Source organism: Dromiciops gliroides, chromosome 2 (assembly GCF_019393635.1).
Source record: "Dromiciops gliroides isolate mDroGli1 chromosome 2, mDroGli1.pri, whole genome shotgun sequence".
Classification (NCBI taxonomy): domain Eukaryota; kingdom Metazoa; phylum Chordata; class Mammalia; order Microbiotheria; family Microbiotheriidae; genus Dromiciops; species Dromiciops gliroides.
In genome coordinates, this window is record NC_057862.1 from 5815175 (window position 1) to 5837077 (window position 21903).

Sequence of the window (21903 nt, forward strand, 5' to 3'; positions counted from 1 at the left end):
TAATTTTCCCACTTTCCCTCATTAACAAGTAAAATGTTTTTCCTGCTTGAAAAGTTTTAATAAATAGAAAAAAGCCGGGCAGCTGACATAGTTTTTAATGTAATATACAAGGGCTTTTAATATTTTTACATACATTAATGAAAATGCTTTTAAAAAGTAAAACGTGGGGAAGGAAAGAAAAAATACCCTACAGGAAGAGCTGACGAGATTGGTTTTCTTCTTTTTCTCTAAAAACAACACGAACCCCAGTGACGAGGTGCCTCTGACCATTCTACTCAGGAGGCCAGAAGGACTGTTTTGGCCAAGAAGCCCAGACCGATACAGGAGCCATGAAAATGTTCAAAGAGTCTGAACAAAAGGCTGCTCCAAAACCTTGCTTTTTATCATCGAGTGGGAAATTAAACTTCCACCACCCAAATATTCCGTGAACATATTTTTGGTCCGGAGATAAATATCCCCCAGATGGGTGACTGTAGCGTGGCCGCCCATAATGAAGGTGGCCCATTCAGCTCAAGGCAAACGATTTATTCACCAGGATTTACATGGTAACCTAACCCTCCTCTACTCCCCTTAAAAAAAAAAAAGCGAACACCTCAAAGGTTTATCAGACAACAACCGTGGCAACATAAATGAATGGCAGTATCGGAATCTGGTGATTGAGCTCATCGTCTCAGCAAGCACCTCTCTCTTCTCTAACTTGGCTCTTCTCCTTCCCTCCCCCATCTCCTCAACAAGGTACTTTCCAAAAGAAAGGGAATAGGCAGGATTTGGAGGCTGAAGGCCCAGGTTCAAATTCTGGATTTATCACTTACAACCTGGGTGATCTTGACCGGGTCACTTTTCCTGTATGGATCCTAATCTCCTATGTAAAATGAGGGGGTTTCAATGGCAAAATAGGTTGGCAGAAATCAATGCCTTCATGCTTACATTTTTTTTTTTTTGGGCAGGGCAAAAGGGATTAAGTGACTTGCCCAGGGTCACACAGCTAGTAAGTGTTAAGTGTCTGAGGCCGGAATTGAACTCAGGTCCTCCTGAATCCAGGGCCGGTGTTCTGTCCACTGTGCCACCTAGCTGCCCCTCATGCTGACCTTTTAAGCACAGGTCCAAAGGAAGCGACTCCCCCAAAACATGGAAAATGCTAATCATCAAAGTGCCATCGCGCCTTCCAGAGAAGATCCCGCTCTCTGCTCTCTCCGCGCTGGGGAGCAATGAGGACCTCTGTCCACACAGCAAGGACCACATGCAGTACAATGTCAGTCTGGACCTTTTGCTTTTCTTAACGTTTTATGAATGTGCTTTGTTTTTACATGAAACATTTACAGATTATGCCTGTTCAGCGAGAGGCCTTGTTTAACAAGGCAAAGCAAGAAAAACTAACCATGTAGTGAGCTCACTAGAAAGTGCATGCAACCCTCCTCCCCCACCACTCAATTTTATTTATTCTTTAGTAACAGAAATCTATTTTCTTTCCCTCCCCGCCCCCTTTTGAAGGGAAAAGAGAAATGGGTAAAAATAGGCCCAACAGAACAAAACAAAGAGCTCAGTGGCTGCAGTCAAAACTAAAGGCACCTCGTTCTGCCCTTCCCTCTACCCATTACTTCTCTGTTGCCGCCAAGGGGTTTGCCATGGCTCCCCTGGCTTCACAGCTGGCCGCTGCGTGGCTCAGCCCTCTGACAGCGATCCCACTCGTATCTGAAGGGTTGCTGTTACTGGATAAATTGTTCTCTGGGTTCTGTTCCTTTTTTCCTTCATCTGTTTATAAAAGTCTTCGAAACCATCAACCTTTTATCATATTAATGTCACAGTATAAAATGTTCCTCTGGCTCTGGTGGCTTCAGTCTATATCAGCTCAGACTCATCTTTCCATGTCTCCCTACAATTGTCTGTTTCCTCATTTCTTACATGACATTCACATACAATTTATTCAACCATTTCTCAACTGTCAGACATTCTCTTAGTCACTGTGGTCAAATCAAACAAAAACGGAGGCTCGCAGTGCATACTGACTTAGAAAACCACAAATTAACATCATCTACATTGTATTGCATCTTTATTCATTGATTTGTTTGTTTTCAAGCGTTTCCCAATTCCATGGCCGTCTGGCTCCCCTACACTTGGGAGTTCCACTGGCCTGGAGTTGGACGCTTCCACATTTAGTTTCCAGTGTTTTTGCCGCCACAAAGAGAGCTGCTATAGATATTTCTATACATATAGGACCTTTTCCTATTTGATCCCTTTGGGGCATAGGCCTAGCAAAGTTACAGCTGGCTCAAAGGACAGGCGCTGTTTCGTAACTGTCTGTGTGTCATTCCAATCTGCTTTCCAGAATGGCTGGGCTCATCCAAAGGTCTGCCAACGGTGCATCGACATGCCATCTCCCAGTGCCAACATTTATCATTTTCCTTTTCTGTGAACTTTGCCACTCTGATGGATATGAGACACGACCAGAATTTCTTTCATTTGACTTTCTCTAATTAGTAGTAATCTGGAGCATTTTTTTCACATAACTAATGATAGCCCTGGTTTTGTCCCTTGATGGCCTGTTTTTGAGTCTGGGCCTTCTTTGGCTGTCTTTGTTTGGGCCATCTTGACTGTGGGGTAAGCCCAAAGCAGTTTCACTGGATCCTTAGGAGAAAACCGAAGTGTGAGGTTGGCCCCTCTGACAAAGCTGTCAAGAAGGAACACAACAGAGAAGAGTAAGAAGCAGGAGGTTGGGCTCCTACAGCAGGCACAAGAAACGAAACTGTGTGGCCCATGCAGTATGGACGGGTAGGAGCCCAGGGTGGTGACTTCCAACTCCAGCATTCCGGATCCCCTGACCCCAAAGCTGCATTCAGGACAAGATGACAGGAGCCCTGGGGGAGAGGGCAGGCAAGGAGGTCTCCTGGCCACGGCCAATATCAGAGAATTGGGTTCTGGAAGGGAAATGACTTAGCAAAGGCCACCGAAGGGGCCAGAGGGGCTGAAATCTGAACCCCAGGTGCCCACAGGTAGGCCCAGGAGCTAGGGACACCAGGCAAACATGAACCCTGGCCCTCCCTTGGAGGGGCCCCCTCCCTCCTAGAAACCAAATCCTACAGCACAGTTTAAAAAGCCTCCAGCACCCACATCCCACCTGCTCCCTCACAGGCCTCTGCTCTCTCTCCAAGAACACAGCGGAGGCAGCAGAGGCCGAGCTTTCTTGAGAACAGGACCTCACCTGTACGAGACCTGCGGTACTTTCTGTCTCTTCTCCTCAGGTGTCACAGACAGCCATGGAGAAGGGGCACAATTGGGCCTGAAAGACCCACGGTGCTCATCGCCTGGCTCTGCACTTGCAGAGATGTGGGATATCTAGACTGACCTGTCCCTCTGTCTTGTCTCTAGCTCCGTCCATCTCTCCATCCATCCACCCATCTACTCACTATCTATCATCTATCTAAGACAGGGCTGAGCTGCTGTCCAAGTCAAAACAACTTTATCCCCATCGGCAAAATGATGGTGGCACTCCCCACATCTCAAGGGACTCTTTACCTTGCCTTTGGGGAAGTCGGCTACTCTAGCTATTGACCCAAAGGTGCGCTCTGCTCAAAATGATCTTGATCGTGCACGGCCAAAGGAAATGACTTTGAGGCCCTCAGCCTGGCCCTAGCTGAACCACGCAGGCATGATTTTGCCCCTCAGTCTCATCCGTGGGGCTCGGGTCTGCCCACCAGCCTATAGCTCTGCTTTATCAATACCAACCCTACCAGGAAATGTACCAGTGCCAAGTCTTAGTGCAGTTTTCCCTGGAATTCTGGGATATGCTGAAATCGGCCCCATTCTCCCCCCACCCCCCAACCAGCTTACATCTTCATTAGCTGCATGATAACTTGGGACAAAGATAACTGTCATAACAAAAAAAGGAGGATGAGCTAATTTAATTTGACTTGAATCTTTTTTAAAAGTTTAGCCCCCTCATCTTCCATACTGAAAGAAAGCAACCCTGTTTTTTTTTTTTTTTTACTCTGGATCCCCACTAGCCTTTTCTCTCAGTTATGATGGATTTAATTTTTTTTTAAATGTCCCAGTTGCAAACCCTACTTTGACACAAAATTCATTACCTTTCAGTTGCTTAATCAGCAAAGTTGTTCATGTTTGCAAACAGAGAGATAACTTTTCATGCAAGCAAGCTAATTTGTAGATATTCAATTTGTCAAAAAAAAATTTTAGCCTTCTATTAAAATGTCATATGCTAAAGTAACTTGAAGGCTTTTGTCTAACGTCTTCAGACAGAGATCTACCTCCAGACATCTGGATTGCTTGTCTCCAGTTTGGCAAACACTATAAATCCTGCCCATGTTTCTGGCCTCCAGTTTTAAAGATAAAAATACAACTGTGAAGTTGTTTATCAGGGTCTTCTGCAGAAGGCAATTTACTGCCGATACTGTTATCTCTCTGGCATATGGATCTTTAGGCTATAAGGATCTGCCGAGTTCTTGAAAAATAGGAAAGCAACGCAAGGAAAATATCCGATGATTAGTTAGCCTTTAACAGGAGATACGTCCAGGGGCTGGAGAGAGAACACTTAGCGGAAAGAAAGATGGAGAGAACAAAACAGGGTCAATGATGCGCAGGCGAAACCCTGCTCCTGCCTGACTCGTGGTACTTGCCGGGGGAAGGAGGCCAATGGTCGGGTGTGGAGGAGACAGATGCCATCAAATGATCCCAACACAGGACACAACCCACGGACCTTCCCCCTTTCCTTCAGATTCTAAGACGACAACCAAAGAGTTGTATAGATGTTCTTTGTTGTACTTTTTTAAAATTCTAGATTGAAAGCTTTAAAATAAACACATTAGCAATGGGAAATGTTCTTGCGTTAGACTTGTCCGCTCTTCTACATGGGTACCTGATTCCTCCATGTAGAAGACTCGTCCGTGGCCTTTCATCAGCCTAAGTGACGGACCTACCCAACAGAGTCCTTCCTCTCGTTTCTTTTTTCATAGTTCCTACATGACTGGGCAGCAAGACATTGTGGGTACATTTATACTTGGCCTGGGTTCAAGTTCCATCTGTGACCCATACAGGCTGTGAGGCCTGGAGAAAATCACTTAAGCTCTTAGTGGTGTAAACAGCTCTCTGAGGCACCCTGCACTGGTGGTGGCTACTTCTTCACCAAGAGCTCTCTAAACCCAAGAAATCCAAAGTTTAGGCCCTTGTCCCTATTTCCCACTTATCAGTTCAATACTGGGGCTGGTCATTGGTCAGAGCAATGCCTCTTCTGGGACATGGGGGTGGGTATGGGTGTGTGCGCCTCTCCTTGATTATTTTTAATGCACTTGCTCCCTGGGGAAGTTTGTGGCTCAATTATTCTGATTTGGAGCTCCTGCCCTGGGATAAGCTTTCTCCACTGGGCAGTGAGGGTACAAAAACGGAGCCGGCCCACTGGGTAGGCAGAGACCTTGCTTCCCATTCTTCCTTCCATCCTGCCCCCTCTTCCCCCCCCCCCCCCCGCCATATACACACTCTTACCTCTTACTCTGAGCTCAGTAATCACATCCACACTCCCAAGCCGTGGCTGCCCCATGGGTCTCTGCACTGTTCCTGTGACCCCCCCCAGGGACCCCCTTCTTGGCCACCACTCCCCTAATAGGTGCCGTCTCCCCCTTTAGAATGTATTTTCCTTAAGGGTAGACAGGAAGTGTCTCATTTTTGTATCAGCATCTCTAACTAGCACAAGCAAACACTTAATAAATGCTTTTTATTTCATTCATTCACTGACCTCTGCCATGCAAGTAACCAATGGGCCTCTTCACCAGCCTAAGCGCACCAAGCCCAGCCAATTTGGTCCCGCCCTGCAGTACTCACTCTTTTAGTCTTCATGTCTCTGAATCATGGCTTTCAATCAACCTTCATTCATTCATTCGTTCATTCATTTATTTATCTAGGAGGAGATAGAAACACTTGCCCATCTTTGGAGGGAGGCGCCGGCACAGTTCTCTTGAATACAGTCACTTCTCCAGCTGCATCCCCTGAGCCTGGTGAGATCACCATCAGGAGCCCCCGTATTTCTAGAGATGCTTTTTGGAAATGAGACAGGCCTCCCTTTTCTGCTTTCATTCGGACAACCCACTGTGTGTTTTCTCGAGCCATTAGAAATGCACGTCCTTAATGGAAAAGCCCTTTGGTAAGTGCTGCCCAACACTTTGGACCGATCCAAAGGTACCTGGAAAGCCTGATGAAAGGAAATACAGTGTAGCCTGGACGTCCGCCTGCTTCAGAGACCGGGAAATACAGCTGTGCCCCCTCCCCCCCATCTCAGATGCAAGGATGCAAGAAGATGCTGCTGCTCAACTCGAACAGGAAACGAAGCGTGAGTGTGCGCATGGTCTCTTCCACAAAGCCGCCTCCTCGGCCCTTCTCATCTTCACATGTAGCTCGGCCACAAACCAAAAGCCAAAGCTCTGGCCAGCAGACCCTCTGCTTGGGAGCAGGGGGAACCACACAAGAAAACACCTCAGTCTCCCAGAGCCAAGCAAGAGCCTGGGCTTCTGACAGCCCTCCCCAGGGTTCTGCTGGCTCCACCTGACCCGCTCTGGAAGCAACAGAAGGGGGGCTGAAACGACCCCCAGACCCATCCCAGGGGCACAGGAGGGAGGCGGAGGAAGGAGCTGCCTAAATGCTCCACCTGCTCTAAACCAAGCTGGGAGGGCAGGGTGACTTTCTGGAAGAAGGAGCCGAATGAGAATGTGGATTCTGTGCGAGCAGCTATGGCTGGAAGGCCACCATCCCCAACATTGCCACCTACCACCTCCTTCCAACCCCAAAGACAAGTGCCCAACTGTGCCACGGGGAGGCTAAAGACCCCATGCTGGGGTCTCACTCCTGGCTCCTCTGAAAGGCTGCCACATGCGCTCAGCACCACAGCACATGCACACGCGCACACTTAGACCGGACATGCATGTGTACACAGACTTAGACATACCCAGCCCACACTCAGCTCCTGCACACACACGCGCACGCGCGCGCGCGCGCACACACACACACACACACACACACACACACACACACACACACACACACACACACAAAAGAGCCGGCGCGGGGCCTTTTGCTGCCTTGGCCCAGCCTGCAGGGCCTGCCTGAGTCAGCCCAGGTGCCTTTCCAAAAATGCAGTGACGTCTCTTTGTCGGGGGCTTCCCACTGGAATGCCCCTCTCCCCTCTGCATCATCCTTCCTCAGTGCCTTTGGGGCAGGCCGAGCCCAGGCGTGCAGGCTGCTGGAGAAAGGCAGAGAAGGCTCCTCAGGCTGGTGCTGAGAAAGCATCCCCGGGGGCTCTCACCTTGCGCCATCCCAAGTCCCAGCCGCGCCACTGCCCTCTCTCCCTCTCAATGCGTCTTCATCAATGCTCGCTCCTTCCAGCCTTCTTTTCCGTCTTCGCTTCTTAGCCCCCAGCCGTCAGCCCAGCCGACTCCACCGGCAAGGTTGAGGTTGAGGAATGTTTTCATGACTGACCAGATTCCCCGTGAAGACATACATCCAAGGCTTGGCTCTGCCAGAGCCTCATCGGGTGACCCTGGAAAAGTCACTTAACCTTTGTGGGCACCCCACTCACACGATGACTCTCTTCCAGGACCTCGCTGACACGCTGGTCTGCGTAGCCCCTTCAGACACGCCCTTAGCACCCAAGGAAAGGAGCCGTCAGAAGAGCCCTTCCAGGGAGCTGAGGAATATTTGGAGAAGGAATGCCCAAGAATAAAGCAGCCAGAAGGGGTGGCGGCACGCGCACCACAGACACAGTGAGGCTGCAGGAAGGCGCAGGCTTCCTAACGTTCTCCTGGAGGGTCTGTGACCGTCCCGGCCCACGGCCTTGCTGTGGGCCTCGAGGCAAGAGAAGGACCCTGGCGAGAAGCACCGAGCCACCTCAGTGATGCTCATTTATGGAGGAGGGGGAAGGGCAGGGAAAGGACTCTGTGCTGGGCCCCCCACGCTGGAATGGAGGGGTCATGACTATCATCCCCATGAGGAAACCAGAGCAAACGGAGGTTAAGGGTCATGCAGTTGGCAAGTGTCTGATGCTGGATTTGAACTCAGGTCTTCCTGACCCCTGGCTCAGCACTCCATTGACTGCACTACCAGTGGCCCCTGGAGATGTCACAAAGGACGGGAGGGTCCTGCCGGGCAGGAGGCAAAGTTCCTACAAGTTCTTACACACCGGGCGTGATGGGGTGGCGGGGGGAGGGCTTTAACTTCTCTGTTACCCAGAACATAAGGAAAAAGCTTTTCCAGCTGAGACGAGGAAACACTCGGCCAGCCTCAGACCTCTCCAAGTTTTTACAGTGAAGAATCTGGGTGGCGGTTGTTGTTCTAAATGATAGATGACATCTTTTGCAAAACAAGAAAGCAACAGAGCGTGTGACCTTGAAAGAGCCCGGGCCCTCTGCACCTCTGTTAGCTCATCTGGGCTTCGCTCTGCCGTGAAGAACTTAGCCAACGAGCAAACCAGTGGGCACGGCTCAGGGGTAGAGAACTGCAGATTAAGAGGTCCCTGGTTCAAACCCAGATGCCCACTGTCCAGGGACCTGGGAAACTAGCCGGTACAGTGGTAGAGTACTAGAGGCTGGGCAGGATTGAGTTCCAATCCTGCCATAGCCACTTCATGGTAATGTGCCCCTGCCTCCAATCTCTCAGTCTGCAGAGTAAGAGGGGTTGGACTCCAGGCCTCTTAAGATCTCCAGATTTAAAACAATTACCGTATAATATCAATCAATCCATGAAACTGTAAGAGGCTACCACTGCATACAAGATTTCCCAGGCCTGCGGATAGAGAAAGGGTCCTTCATGGGAGGAGTCTACAGCCCACCCAGGGCAGTCCTGTGGAATATGGTCCAGAGGCCTTCCTCCTTGAAGGAGGAAAAAGGCATTTACAAAAGGATGATGAGGGCCTGCTGACTTTTGTCTTGCTAACAACAACAACAACAACAACAACAAAAACCCCACAAACCCATAATTGTAGAAAATCATTTGGGTTTGTAACCAAAAGTCAATCTGTCTCTTTCACTTGATGAAACAACTGGAGATCAAATTCTGGGTAAATTTGCAAGAAAACAGAGCTTCCACTCAATCCCCAAATTAAACTCATTTAACCTTTAACTCCATTTAAATTCTAGACTGATCTGTATGCAGAAGCTGCCTTCAACATTAATAGTAATATCGCAGAACGGATCTAATTACAGATACAATTTTAAATGAAGTCAGTGGAACCAACCAAGTCCATTTTGTCAGTTTAAAGGGGGGAAAGCCCGCACTGAAGTGTTCAAAACAAAAATTGGAGATTACACACTAATCACGCCTGGCTTAAACATCTGCAAACCTTAATTGGCTCAAGACACACGAGCAACAACAACACCAGAAGCATCCTGGAACTCAGACATGTGCAACAGACCTGCCCTCTATGCAAGAGGGTTCTGAGGAGGCTGTGAGCCAAGCCTTTCTGTCCCAGGAAGGGTCCGAGTCAAAGTCTGACCATTGGGGACTGCCTACAAATGCAGGGATTTTCTCTGGATTCCACATTATCCAGATGATATTCTATGTGAATTAACAGCCCTCCCCCAATCTGGTGCCCAGAAGACTGCCACAAACCCTGCAGGAAAACAACCCCTGGGCAAAAGAAACCGCCGTCCTGAGGGGCACAGGGTTTATTCTGTAGGAGATAGGCTATCAGGTTCTGATTCAGAATCTATTTACTCTTACTTTACACATAAGCCTAACCAGTTTGACATATTTATCCATCCTGATAATGACAGTGTATGTTTAAATAAAATTGTAGTGTTTTCAAAGTACTCTCCCCCCACGGCAGGTACCCAGGGTGCACAATACAACACGCATCACCCCCATTTTGCAAAAGAGGAGACTGAGACTCGGAGAGGTCGAGTGGTTATATGATCAAGAAGTGGCAGAGCCAGGATCTAAAGCCAAATCTCCCAACTCTGAGCCACCGCCTCTGGCCGCTGCTGCTAAGAGCAAGGACTGAACAGAAAGGAGAGGCCAGAAGGGCCACAAATAGCCAAGCAACTGTCTCTTTCCCAGGGCCCTTGCTTGGAGAGGCAAGAAGTCTTCCAACTCCATTTGGTTCAATCCGGTGCCCATCACCGGGGCCGCCGTGTGACATCCGTCATGGACACCAAGAAGGAGCCAAGCTCCAGTCAGCGCCACAGGAGAGGCAAGAAAACGCATGGTTAGTTTTCTGAAGATCCGGGCACCTGAGGGGAGAGCATCCTGTTCCCCACACTCAATCAGTGAGATTGCAGTGGTGGGAAAAGCACAGGGCTTCACCCATAGTCATAGAAGCAGGGCTTAGCAGGAGACGAAGCAACATGCTGGCGACTTGTGGGCATGCAGGCATGCGTGTGCACGCACACACACACGCACGCACACGTGCACATGCACACACCTATGCACGCACATGTGCACATGCACACATATCTATGCACACACATGTGCACATGCACGCACATACCTATGCATGCACACATACCTATACACACACACACATGAACATACACACACACGTACACACAAGGTGTGGTTCTCTGCAAGCCAGAAATACAACTTTCACATCTCTCTCCTGCTCTTTCCCTGGGTGCCTCTTAAACTCAAGATGCCCAGGCCCTGGTGGCGCGTTCCCTGCCTCTCTCTCTCCTCTGCCTTCCAGGTAGGCCTCTAACGAGGTAGCTGGAAAAGTAGGCCCTTGGCTGTTTGTCACTCTCTGGTTCTGGGACAGAAAACCGCAGAGAAATTTAATAATAAAACACAGCCCGAGATCCTGTTTACAGTCCTAGAGTGTCGTCCCGGGGTGGGGGCGCATGCCAGCATACTCTAGACCCCCATGCACCAATCAGGACGGGCAGCCTTTATCGGCTGTCTCATATGCACCGCCACAAGTGAGCAGTAATGAAGCCCACGTTATTAGTGACTCTGAGGGCCCAGCAGGGAGGTCCCATGTCCCCACTGCTCCCTGGCAGGGTTTTCAAGTCACAGTTTTCTTCCTTCCCTTTATTTTTACTAAAATCCCTCTTCTCCTGTCCCCAAATTCTCAGGCTCCCCACATGGGGTGGGCAGGGGCTCCTAGTGACCACTTCCATTGTTGGAACAAGGGAATTCTTTCCAAGGCATGTGTGTGAGGACACCTGGCCCCTCACTCCCTGATCTCTTTGCCACGAGCCAGTGTCACTGTCTGGGCATCCCAAGGACCCTGCGCTATAAATGTTTAGCATGGGGCGAATTCTATGCATAATGGCTGTTACTGATAACGTAAGCCAGGAGTGCAGCTCCCTCTCCAGCACTGACAACTTACCCCTCTCTGGCTGTCCTTCAAAAGTGACAGTCGTCACGGATTCGGAACAGAGCGGCACACGGGGAGGAAGGGACAGCCATTCCACCGTCCCACCAGGGTATTCAGACATGAACAAAAGCAAAAACAGACGATCCCTATAAAGCCAACCCGAGACTTCCTTCTAGAAACACGCTTACTGGACCCGGGAGACCTTCGTAAGGGGGTCTGCTCCAAAATAATAAAATAATTCTGTTTTAAAAGCACAGGACACAAATCTACTCTGCGTCAGAGATAAAGAGCAAGGCCGCACTGGCACTGGACATTTGCTGAGCCAATATCTCCTCCTGGACCTCTTCGAAGAGCACAAGAAAGGCAGGCCCTAGATGCTCCCCCAGGTCCATCAGAATGAGTTAATTGATACACTTCCCCAGAAGGCCTAGGTGAGCAAAGGGGGCGGGGCAGGGGCAAGTTCAACCTTCCCAGGCCTCTCCTGGGCGGGGCCACTGCCCTGCTGATGCTCACCACGCATCAAAGGCCCAGGATGGCCAGGACTTCAGGAACCACAGTCTGTCCCTCGGGAGGTCAGGCCTTTTCAGGTCCCAGAAAAATCAGGCTAAGGCAGACGCCTTGCTGCTGGTGGGGTCTGCAGAAAGCCAGTCAATTCCTTATTGCTGCCCCTCGCTGAGGGGAGAGGAATAGGATGAAGGGCTCCTCAGAGGGTCTGGACACGGGGGCCCCTCGGACGTGGAGCCAACGCCTTCTTGGCGGCCCCCAAGTCGCAGAAGGTGGCTGTGGCCCAACCTGTACCTGGAAGGTTCCCCCAGACCCATACCCGAGACCACCGTGTGCATCACCACGTTCTACGGGCCACGCCGAGGGCTCCAGGATGACGGCAGGGGCCAAGATGACCCCAAGAGCTACTCAAGAAGAGCAAATGGCTTGAAACATAACCCAGCAGAAGAGACGAAAACCATCTGGCCAAATCGCCAACGTCCCAGATCCACCCGCTGACCACGAGCTTTGAGAGCCGCGGTCTGGGGCTGGGGCTGCGAAGCTGTGCTCACATACCTGGGCGACCGGTCTCCTTTGGGAGCGGCATCTAACTGACCCTCCTCTGGGGTCTGCCGGCGTGCCCAGATGGCCCAAATGCCTGGACGAAGCATCACTGAGTGGTCGGGCAGCCATCTGCTGGGCAGTTATCGTGTCGCGTCTCGTCTCATGGACATAGATGCTCCTCCTGAGGATACGGGGCATGCCCGCCGGCCCTGGATCCCTTTCACCAGATCCTCTGGGGACTCCAGCCCAGGGAGTCACTCTGCAGGTGGGGGCCCTTCTCCCTTTGTCCTGAGGTGCGAGGACGTCAGCAGAACAAGATCGGCCGCTCCTCCCCGGCCAGCCTTCTCAGAGGGTACTTTGTACACAGTGGCTCCAGCACAATTCCTCCTTTGGAATTTGTTTCACTGACAACCCCACAGTGCTTATTTATACTCTTTAAACACGGGGGGAAGAACCTGCGTGACGCAGAGCAAACACCACCTATTACTATATCTGTGCCAGAGCTCACGACCCCTGAATGGGGTCCCCATTCTCTCCTCTCTTGGCGAGGTCAGGGCTGTGGTGAGCCGCACCTGGAGTCAGCAGCCTGGCTGTCACCCTTCCTCCTCCTGGTGTGGCCATGGACCCACTACCTATCTAGACGTAAAGTTCAACCTGATAGAAATGCATTGGATGGCACAGCGTCTGCTGTGGTCTCGGCCCGTCCCCCCCAAATGTATTGGGGTGACCCAGGCTCTCGGTGCCTATGCAGTCCCAGAAAGCCGAGGTCAAACTAAAAGTGAGTCCCTCCAAAGCAAGGATGGTTCCATTCTCTGCAGATGCCAACCGAGCATCTAGCACAGTAACTGGCACGAAGCAGGTGCTAATTAATAAATGCTTACTGAGGGACTGATTTTCCCCAACATTACTGCCACCTTCTCGGGCATACTGGCAACATATCAACTACTCTCAGGTGGGTGAAGGGTAGATGCTCCTAGTGGTAAAAGGTACCAGTCAGTGAAGCCTCACCCACCCCTGGCCAAGCCACCAACAAGAGAACTGTCACTTCCCCATGCAGGGCATCAGACTGACCATCTCTCTGGAGAGGTCACCAGCACAGGGTGGGCTGGCAAGACCACCGAGCTTAGATTTGGGTGCTCCTGGCCCTGCAGTCCTCATTAGCCTATGACAGGGCAACAGGCTGACCAACACAATCTGGACAGGCTAAAGTGTCGGGCCAAATCTGAAAAGGAAAAATTTAATGAGGAAAAATGTCAGGTTTTATAGTTATTCAAAAAACAATCAATCCCACAAGTGTGTGCTTAGACAGTTTTTTGGGAAAGAGTTAGAGAGGGTTGGTGGAGGGAACCCTCAATGTGAATCGATGCAATGATATGTTGAGCCAGAAAGATAATGGGATCCGAGGCTGTTCTCCCATGGTTCCAGCCCTCTGTAGCCCTCCGTCCAGGTGTGGGCGCCCCCCCCCCAGGGGAGACGCACCAAGAAGACAAAGAACCTGGGACATCCCACAGAGACCCCAGAGGAGGCCGCTCTGGGTGCCGTGACGCTGTCTTCGAGGCTTTGAAAACCAGCAAATGGAATAAAGACCAGACTTGCTCTGTCGGTGCCGGACGGCAGCCCTGGGAGTCGTGGGATCGAGCTCTAGGGAGATAAGCCCAGGTGTGAGGCCAAGAAAAGCTTGCCAGCTATTGGCGGGGCTCCCCCTCCCTGCAAGCCTCCAGGCTAAGGTCAGGTGACCCGCTGGGGCTTGGGGTCAGCTCAGTATGGACGGTCACAGGGCATCTACCCTCACCATCACCCGCAGAGTGAGCACGGAGGGCACAAAGCCAACTCCTTTCGCTCCTATTTTAACAATCCTTCCAAGTCATCAGCAGGCTTTCCCACAGAGATCATCATGGATCCCATGGACGCTCATCACTCTGAGGACGAGCAGCCTGTCCAAAGGGACCTAGGCAGGGGATGGATGGACCAAGGTCACCACAGCCTCCGGGCCCTTGGGCCCTTGTTTGAGCTAACTCCCTTTTCTGGCTTCTTTTATTAAAGCGTCCATGAAGGGTCAAAGACGCTTGCTCAGGTTTTTCAGGAATGGGGAATAAAATGCTTTTGACAAGGGGCTAACTGAGGGCTATGCAAAGATGTTACAGGAAGATCTTTTCCTCCTGGTGGGGGTGGAGGGTGGGGGGTGGGATGTGGCATCCCTGAAATTTCTCTACCATGAGGATGAGAGCATAGACAGCTTTCAAATGCAAATCAAAAGGCCTGCTTGGCTTTTCCTGGTCTGTCCAATCAGGCTCTCTGCTGCCCACAGCTGACCCTCCATCTCCTCTCCAGGCTTTGGTACTCAAGACCTGGATGCCTAGAACGGACGAACTCCTCACCTCCACCCCAAAAGCATCTGCCTCTGCACAAGACGCCTCTCCCGATGCCCTCACCTGAGTGTGTCCCTCCTCCCAAGTGACCTTGCATGGATCTATGTGTGCGCTTCAGACTCACTAGACAGAGATTTACAGAGAAAACGGGTCTCCTGCCTAACACTGTTCTCAAGAGGAAGGACAACTTCATTCTCTGTCCTTCACCTAGAATGGTGCCTGGCACACAGAAGACACTTGATAAAGGTCTGCTGATTGACTGACTGATTGGAAGAGAGCTCAGGGACCATAAGTCATCAAGAATGCCCAGCCCTGCTGCCCCAGAGCTGCCCAATCACAGTATCCATATAACTCAATCAGCCAACAGAGCCCATCCCTCCACTAGAGATGAGGAAGATGCCACCCGCAGACCAGGAGTAAACCCGGCCAAGCACCTGCACCAGGAGCACGCTCTTCTAGAATGCCGTTGTCAAGAATGGAAAATCCACACTGGCAGGAAGTTTCTAAATTATGGAGACCATCGTCCTGTTTGCCCAGGAGACGGTCTTGAGCAAGCCTCTTTTTGAGTCGGAATATGAACAGGTAATAGAATCAGTGCGAGGAAAAATCAATGAAGCTCTCTGTCTTGTAGTACTTAGCAATGGATGGACAGACGTGGGAGGAGAAGGAATCAAACTCGGGGCGGATGCCATAGACGTTTTATTTTACAAAAGCGCCGAAATGGGAGAAAACAGACACGCCGAGGAGGATGTCAGTTGTGAAAAATGGGGAGTCTAGGAGGAGAGAGGAGCAGTACAGGACGGGGTCTGCTCCCTGGCACTCTGAGTTACCCAGAAGCTGACCAGAAGGGAGGGATAGATATCCATCTACCACGTCACGGCCAAGCTAAGATCGAATGACGCCCTGAAGTTAGGTGTGCTCCCTGGGACCAACAGAGGAGCAAAGGGAGCACCCCAGCTCAGGGTGGTGTCCTCCCCCACACCTGCCACCGCTGTCGGTAGGGAAATGGCTGAGGAGCAGGGCCCTCCCTAAGAAGCGCTAAGGACTTCAGACTGGGCACCTACATGACTGACTCAAGAGGGACGGGGGCTGGGCCCAGGATGTGGCTGACACAGGCCACCACCTACTCCAAGACTCCGTATGGGAGAGGGGCTCCCAGGTGTTGAGGGACTTGCCTAGATCCACAGCGGATCACAGCGAGAACTGAAGCCAGGCCTTTGTTGCTCTTAGCTCCCTGCTTCACCACGCCCGGCCACAGCCACAGCCACAGCCACTCCGGCCGCCCCGATCTGTCTGATTCGGTCAAGGTAGGCTGACGAAGCCTCCGCCACACTCGGTGCCAAGCACTGTGTGGGGCCTGACTAGGGCCTGGGGCGGGGGGCGGGGTCTTGGCTTGACTACTGAGCTCCCTGAGAATCTCTGAAATCAATAGCTACCAGAAGCATAAGCTGATGTGATGATGCAAACCAGAGGGGACGGAGCCAGGACCAGAATGCGCACGATGACTCCAGAGATATCGATGGTCACCGCGAGCACTGCAACCGCCACCCACGCTGGGAAATGACGATCCACGGGATGGGCAGAGATGGCGGCCCCAGTGGGAGGAAGGCGGGACCCGCTTGGGGCCTTCTGTGTTTGGTGTTTGCTCAAGTGCTTCCCTGTCTCTGGACAGGCTCGGGGAGGGGGGGATACAGGGAACAACATTGGGGACAGAAAAGCAAAAACAATCAGCATGCTTAGAGTCAAGTCAATAGGGAGGCTGCCTCGAACAGCAAAGACAGACCAGACTCAGTGCTTTGCGACCTGTAATGTGGCACGTAAATGTGGGCTGTCATCGCCACCACTGCTTCTGTGAACAATTCTAACACGGGAGACTCCCACTACGGGTATGTGGTCTCCTGCGCACAACCTAGCACGCGGTCTGGTCTCTTGCGCACAACCTGGCGCACGGTGTGGTCTCCTGCGCACAACCTGGCGCGCAGTCTGGTCTCCTGCGCACAACCTGGCGCGCCTTTGGCTCCCTCATCTGGCAGAGAGCGTTTGATTTCCATTTGTCCTAGGACTGGAGCTGTCCAACTCACTGCCCAACACGTCCTGCAATGACAGCCGCAGTTCTTGTGGAGGAACAGAATACTGGCCCTGGGCTCGGCCAACTCTCAAAGTGTTTCTTGGGCAACTGAGCTCCGAGATAAAGACGTGTCCTTTGAAGCAGTTTTTCTCCTAACCCTCCTTGCCCTAGCATAATGAGACCATGAGCATCCCTGTGAGCTGCACAGTGACTTAGAAAACCACATATTAACATTCTATCTTCTATTATATTTTGATTTATTTTGTTAAATAGTCCCTAATTACATTTTTGTTTTGTGTTTTGGTTTGTGTTTGCAGGGAAATGGAGGTTAAGTAACTCGCCTAGAGTCACACAGCTAGTAAGTGTCAAGTGTCTAAGCCTGGATTTGAACTCAGGCCCTCCTGAATCCAGGGCTGGTGCTTTATCTACTGTGCCACCTAGCTGCCCCCTGTTTTGTTTTGTTTCCTAATTATATTTTAATCTAGTTTGGGTCACTCAGGAGTCTTAAGGGCTTCATCTGCAGGCTGCATGTTGGACAACACTTCCCTAGACTACGACCACTAGATTTCTCTAAGTCCTGGGGTCTCTCTCTTCCACTCCCACTACTCACCTCCCTGACTTCCTTGAAGGTCCAACTAAAATCCCACCCTCTATAGGAAGCCTGCTCCAATTCCTCTTACTTTCAGTTACTTCCCTCTGTTCATTATTTCTTATTTATCCTGTCTATAGTTCCCTATTAGACTGTAAGAGCCATGAGGGCAGGGTCTGTCTTCTGTCTCTTTCTGTATTCCCAGTGTTAGTGCTTGGCACATAGTAGATACTTACTAAACGTTTACTGAATTGAGTTGAGCTGGCTCATTGCAAGTCATGATATACCAAATACTCCCTAGGGATCCATAAGTAGCTACCACTGCCACAGGACCCAGGGACTTGCTTGACTGACCCCCCCCAAAGGTCAAGTCTCTGGTGAGAACCAGCAATGACAACCCCCTTCCCAAAACAGACCTTTAGAGTCAAAGACCACTGCTGGCATAATCAGTAACATCCTACCAAGACCAGGGTCCTCAAATTCATTGCGAGAATAAGCCCTGAATTTAAACCAGTTAGGCCTTGGTTTCCCCAATGAATGGGGAAGCAATGGCTAAACCAGCTGGGGTGCATGTCATGGAGAATGATGGGAAGACTTACAGGGGCTGAGGCTGAATGAAGTGAGCAGAGCCGGGAGACCAAGCATAGGAGGACCCCAAAACTGTGGCAGTGGAAGAAATGAGAATCCCAGAAGCAGCCCAAGGAAATGCCCCAAACAGCAAAGAGCAAACACGGCTGTGGAAGAGGCGGGAGGGCTGCAGGGATGGGACGGGCCAGCACTTTTCGGCTGACAAGTTTCCTTTTTGCTGGTTTTTCTTCTTCTTCCTCTGTTGGGTGGGATGGCCCCTCAGCTGTCTAATAAACATCCATGAAGAAAACGGCAAGAAAGCTAATGACACAAGGAGTGAAGACACCTGGACCAGCCTATGCCTAGCATGGAGGAGGGGCTTGACCAATAAATGTTGGGGGGATCTTTTCTTCCCTGTTTTCTGAGCATGGTTTTAAAAAACCCTGCATGCGGGGCAGCTAGGGGGCGCAGTGGATAAAACAGCAGCCCTGGATTCAGGAGCACCTGAGTTCAAATCCAGCCTCAGATACGTGACATTTACTACCTGTGTAACCCTGGGCAAGTCACTTAACCCTCATTGCCCCAACAAAAAACAAAACAAAACAAAACAAAAAACAAAAGCCCTGTATGCGGCTGTGGGGAGTAAGAAGTTCTGAAACAATCACCTCCTTTTCCCTCCACATCATGGTGGCCAATTCTTCTCCTGCTCCAGAAAGGCACCATGGACAGTGAACAAGTCACCAAGCATTTATTCAGCCCCAGGTACTAAGACACAAAGAAAGGCAAAGAGAGTCCTGGCCAGATACCCAGATTCCAGAGATCTGGATTCAAATCCTATCTCGGGAACTTAGGAATAATGGCAACTCAGCCTTGGGAGGCCCGGTTTCCTCGGCTGGCCAAGGGAGGCTGCATCATGGGCATCATGGGCACTGTCTGCCGCAAGAGGCTGCCTGAGGAAGGCGCTCCGATCCCTCTCCATGCTGCAGAGCCAGGAGTTATCCCTTCAGACTGACCCCAAAGCGCAGAAGCTAGATCGCAAAACCAGGTTGAATTAAAACAAACTGATCAGTTTCCATTTGCTGTCCGATCTCAGAGACTAGGAATGCCCAAGCAACTGCGGTGAGGCTAATCACTCTGCAACGCGGGACGCTTGGGCCTCTACACTTGTAGGAGGCACAGAGAGTGACCGTTTCAATTCTCCCCAGATTTGGGGCGAGGAGCTCTAAGGTGCCTCTCCTCAGCCAAACTCCAGGCCCTTTTAGAAACCATGGGGATCCCAAGTCAGGCCAAAATACCATCCCTGCCCTCAGGGAGCACACAATCTAATGCATCTCCCCCAGCTCCAGGGACAGGCAGTGCACTGGTCTCTAGAAGATGCCATCCTCTCTGTCCCACACCTCCGGCACTAAGAAGGTCTCCCAGCAGGCTGAGTGTCACCAGAACGAATGAACGTTCTTCCCAAAGTGTCTGCAAACAGCTTCAGGAAGCAGACCAGGGAAGCCCTTTTCAAATTCTCCTAACGCCCCAGGCTGCCCATTGGTTCTGCACTCACTCCTACGGGCGCCTCTCCTGAGCCCAGAGCAGCTCCTGCCCGGCCGCACTGACCAGAACCTGGGCCTGTTCCCAGCAGGAAGCACAGCATGAGCCATCAAAGACACAGAGAGGACACAAGAGCCTCTTTCCCATTTCATTCCCATCTCCCTTCAAGGCTCAGCTCCATGAGGCTTCTTCCCCAGTGCCACTGGCTGCTGCCACTTTCCTGAAAAGCTTATGTTCTTTGTGCTTTGCATGGGTGGGTGACTACACCGTACCCCCAAATGGAGGATCCCTGAGAGTAGGGCCTGTCTTTTGCCTTTTTTAAATTTCCAGTGTACAGCATACAGTTGGTGCTTGATAAACGTTAACTGAACTAATTCTGCATCTCCAGTATGGAGCAGCCACTGAACAAAAGGTGCTCAGCACATGCAGGGACCAGAAGCACTCACAGAGCATCCTCTTTTCCAAAACTCAAGTCCCATTAAAACACTGCCTTAAAAATGCCCCTCCTTCCTTGGGCTTGGCCTACGTAGATGGCTGCAGCCTCGCTGTGCACCAGACAGAAAACCAGCATCGCAAACTGGCGGGCCTCTGGTCAGAGGGGTCTGCCGGGAGCAGAGGGTCGCCGTTTCCCTTTCAATCTTCCCCGAAGCCAGCCCCGAACGGGGGAAGGCTCCCCCCTCTCTGATTAACTGTGCAGCACTGCCGGCCGCCGGGAGACAAAGTTAAGAGCTTCCCAGACAGATGATTCGCTCCGTGAGGTGTTTTTTAAGCACAGCGGCCAGATTGCTTTCATAGAAATTGAGAACTGTGTATTCATATATTTCAAAGGTTTGCTTATTTTTGCTGTAAAAAAAATAGGCTATTGATTGTAACATGCAACTCTACAGGAAAAATCTCGACACCGGAGTGGAAGACCAATATTTATTACTGCACTTGTGTTCATTATGGTTCTCTCTGACAGGGGTCCATTAAAATCAATTTTTATGTTTCTTCTGTATTTTCTTCATCTAATGTCCTTGGCATGGTGTTTATTAGCCGGTTAAGGCAAACACCGAGCAAGAGAGGATGTGGGCTTTTTTTTCCCTCCTGTCAGAAATAATGAGAACTAAGATTTTAACAACTGTTCCCCATCAATGAATGGGGAGATTAAATGTTACATTTCAGCACAAACATTTACGGACAGCCTTAAAAGTTTTAGGTCTTTACGATTAGAAAAATATAGTGGAAATCGCTCAAAAAAAGTGCTTTCTCTTAGAGGCTGGAAGTCTCTTTAAAGTAATGCAGAAGATGAAATTTCATCCTTTTCCTCCTGCCAGAGCCCCAGTGAGAAGCAGGGACCAACAGAAACACGCAGAGAACGCTTAATAACACCTTGGGGAAGAGAAGCTCTCAGCCCCGAGATCTGGTGGCTGAGTTCAAAATTCGCCGAGAAAACTTAAATGAAGCCCAGGCAGTATGGATTCTCTGCTTTCCAAAAGCAACAGGGTCCCAGGCACCCATCTTCTAAGGAGACACCCACCCAATGATTCCTGATAGAACCACATGCTGCCGATCAATAAAGCCTTTGTAAATTCAGACTTCCACCACAAGACACAGGGCTGCTTACTATAGATTATTTCCCAGAGTTTAATGGAAGGCAGGTGCTTTCATGGGAAAGAGACGAAAAATAAAAGGAGAGGAAGGTGCGGCTTGTCCTTCTGGGAGAGCACTGACCCTGCCTGATAATGGGGCCCTGTCTGTAAGGCAGCTCGGATGCTTCTGCCCTGTACGGCCAGGACTCGCCCCGACCCCCATAGGCTGTGCTGCAAAGAAAGGAATTGGGAGTCCCACAATCACAGAACTGGAGAGCCCTCAAAAGGCATCTAGCCCCACTGAAGAGAGAGCCGACTCCTCTCCGGACCCAGACAGAGGCTGGCTCCAGACTCCCTGGAAATCCCCCGGGGCCCAAGGTCTCCCCACTCTCCTAAGACAGCCATTCCACATCTCAGAGGTTCTCTCTGTTAGGCAGTCATGCCCAACACGGGGCCTGTCACTCCTAGTTCTGCCTTCCAGGGCTGAGCAGAATGAAGCTAAGCCAGCTGGCACCCAGGCACCAACAAACACCTTAGAAGGACAACTACTGCCTCTCCTCAAGTCTTTCCCTACAACCTACTTGGTACATTCAACATGGCACTGTTTGGAGGCCTTGTCGCTCTAGGGAGGCTCTCTTCTGGGCCTTCTCCAGCTTGCTCATCCTAAAAGTGGTACCCAGAACACAACACAGCATCCGAAGGGGCTGGAGGGCCGGATTACAGCTGACCAATCATCTCCAGCGGCCTCTTTTTAACACAGCTTGAGTTCCCCGGCAGCTCTGGTGGCTGCCCACGCCCCTGCCGGGGCCACAAAAACAGCTAGCTAGCCGTGCCTTCTCCATCTCAAA

General features: G+C 50.9%; 1 protein-coding gene across 2 annotated transcripts in view; it reads right to left on the reverse strand.

The window, feature by feature from the left end:
* Positions 1 to 21903, reverse strand: part of MGMT (O-6-methylguanine-DNA methyltransferase) — a 273819-nt gene that overhangs the window by 191508 nt on the left and 60408 nt on the right. The window lies entirely within an intron of this gene.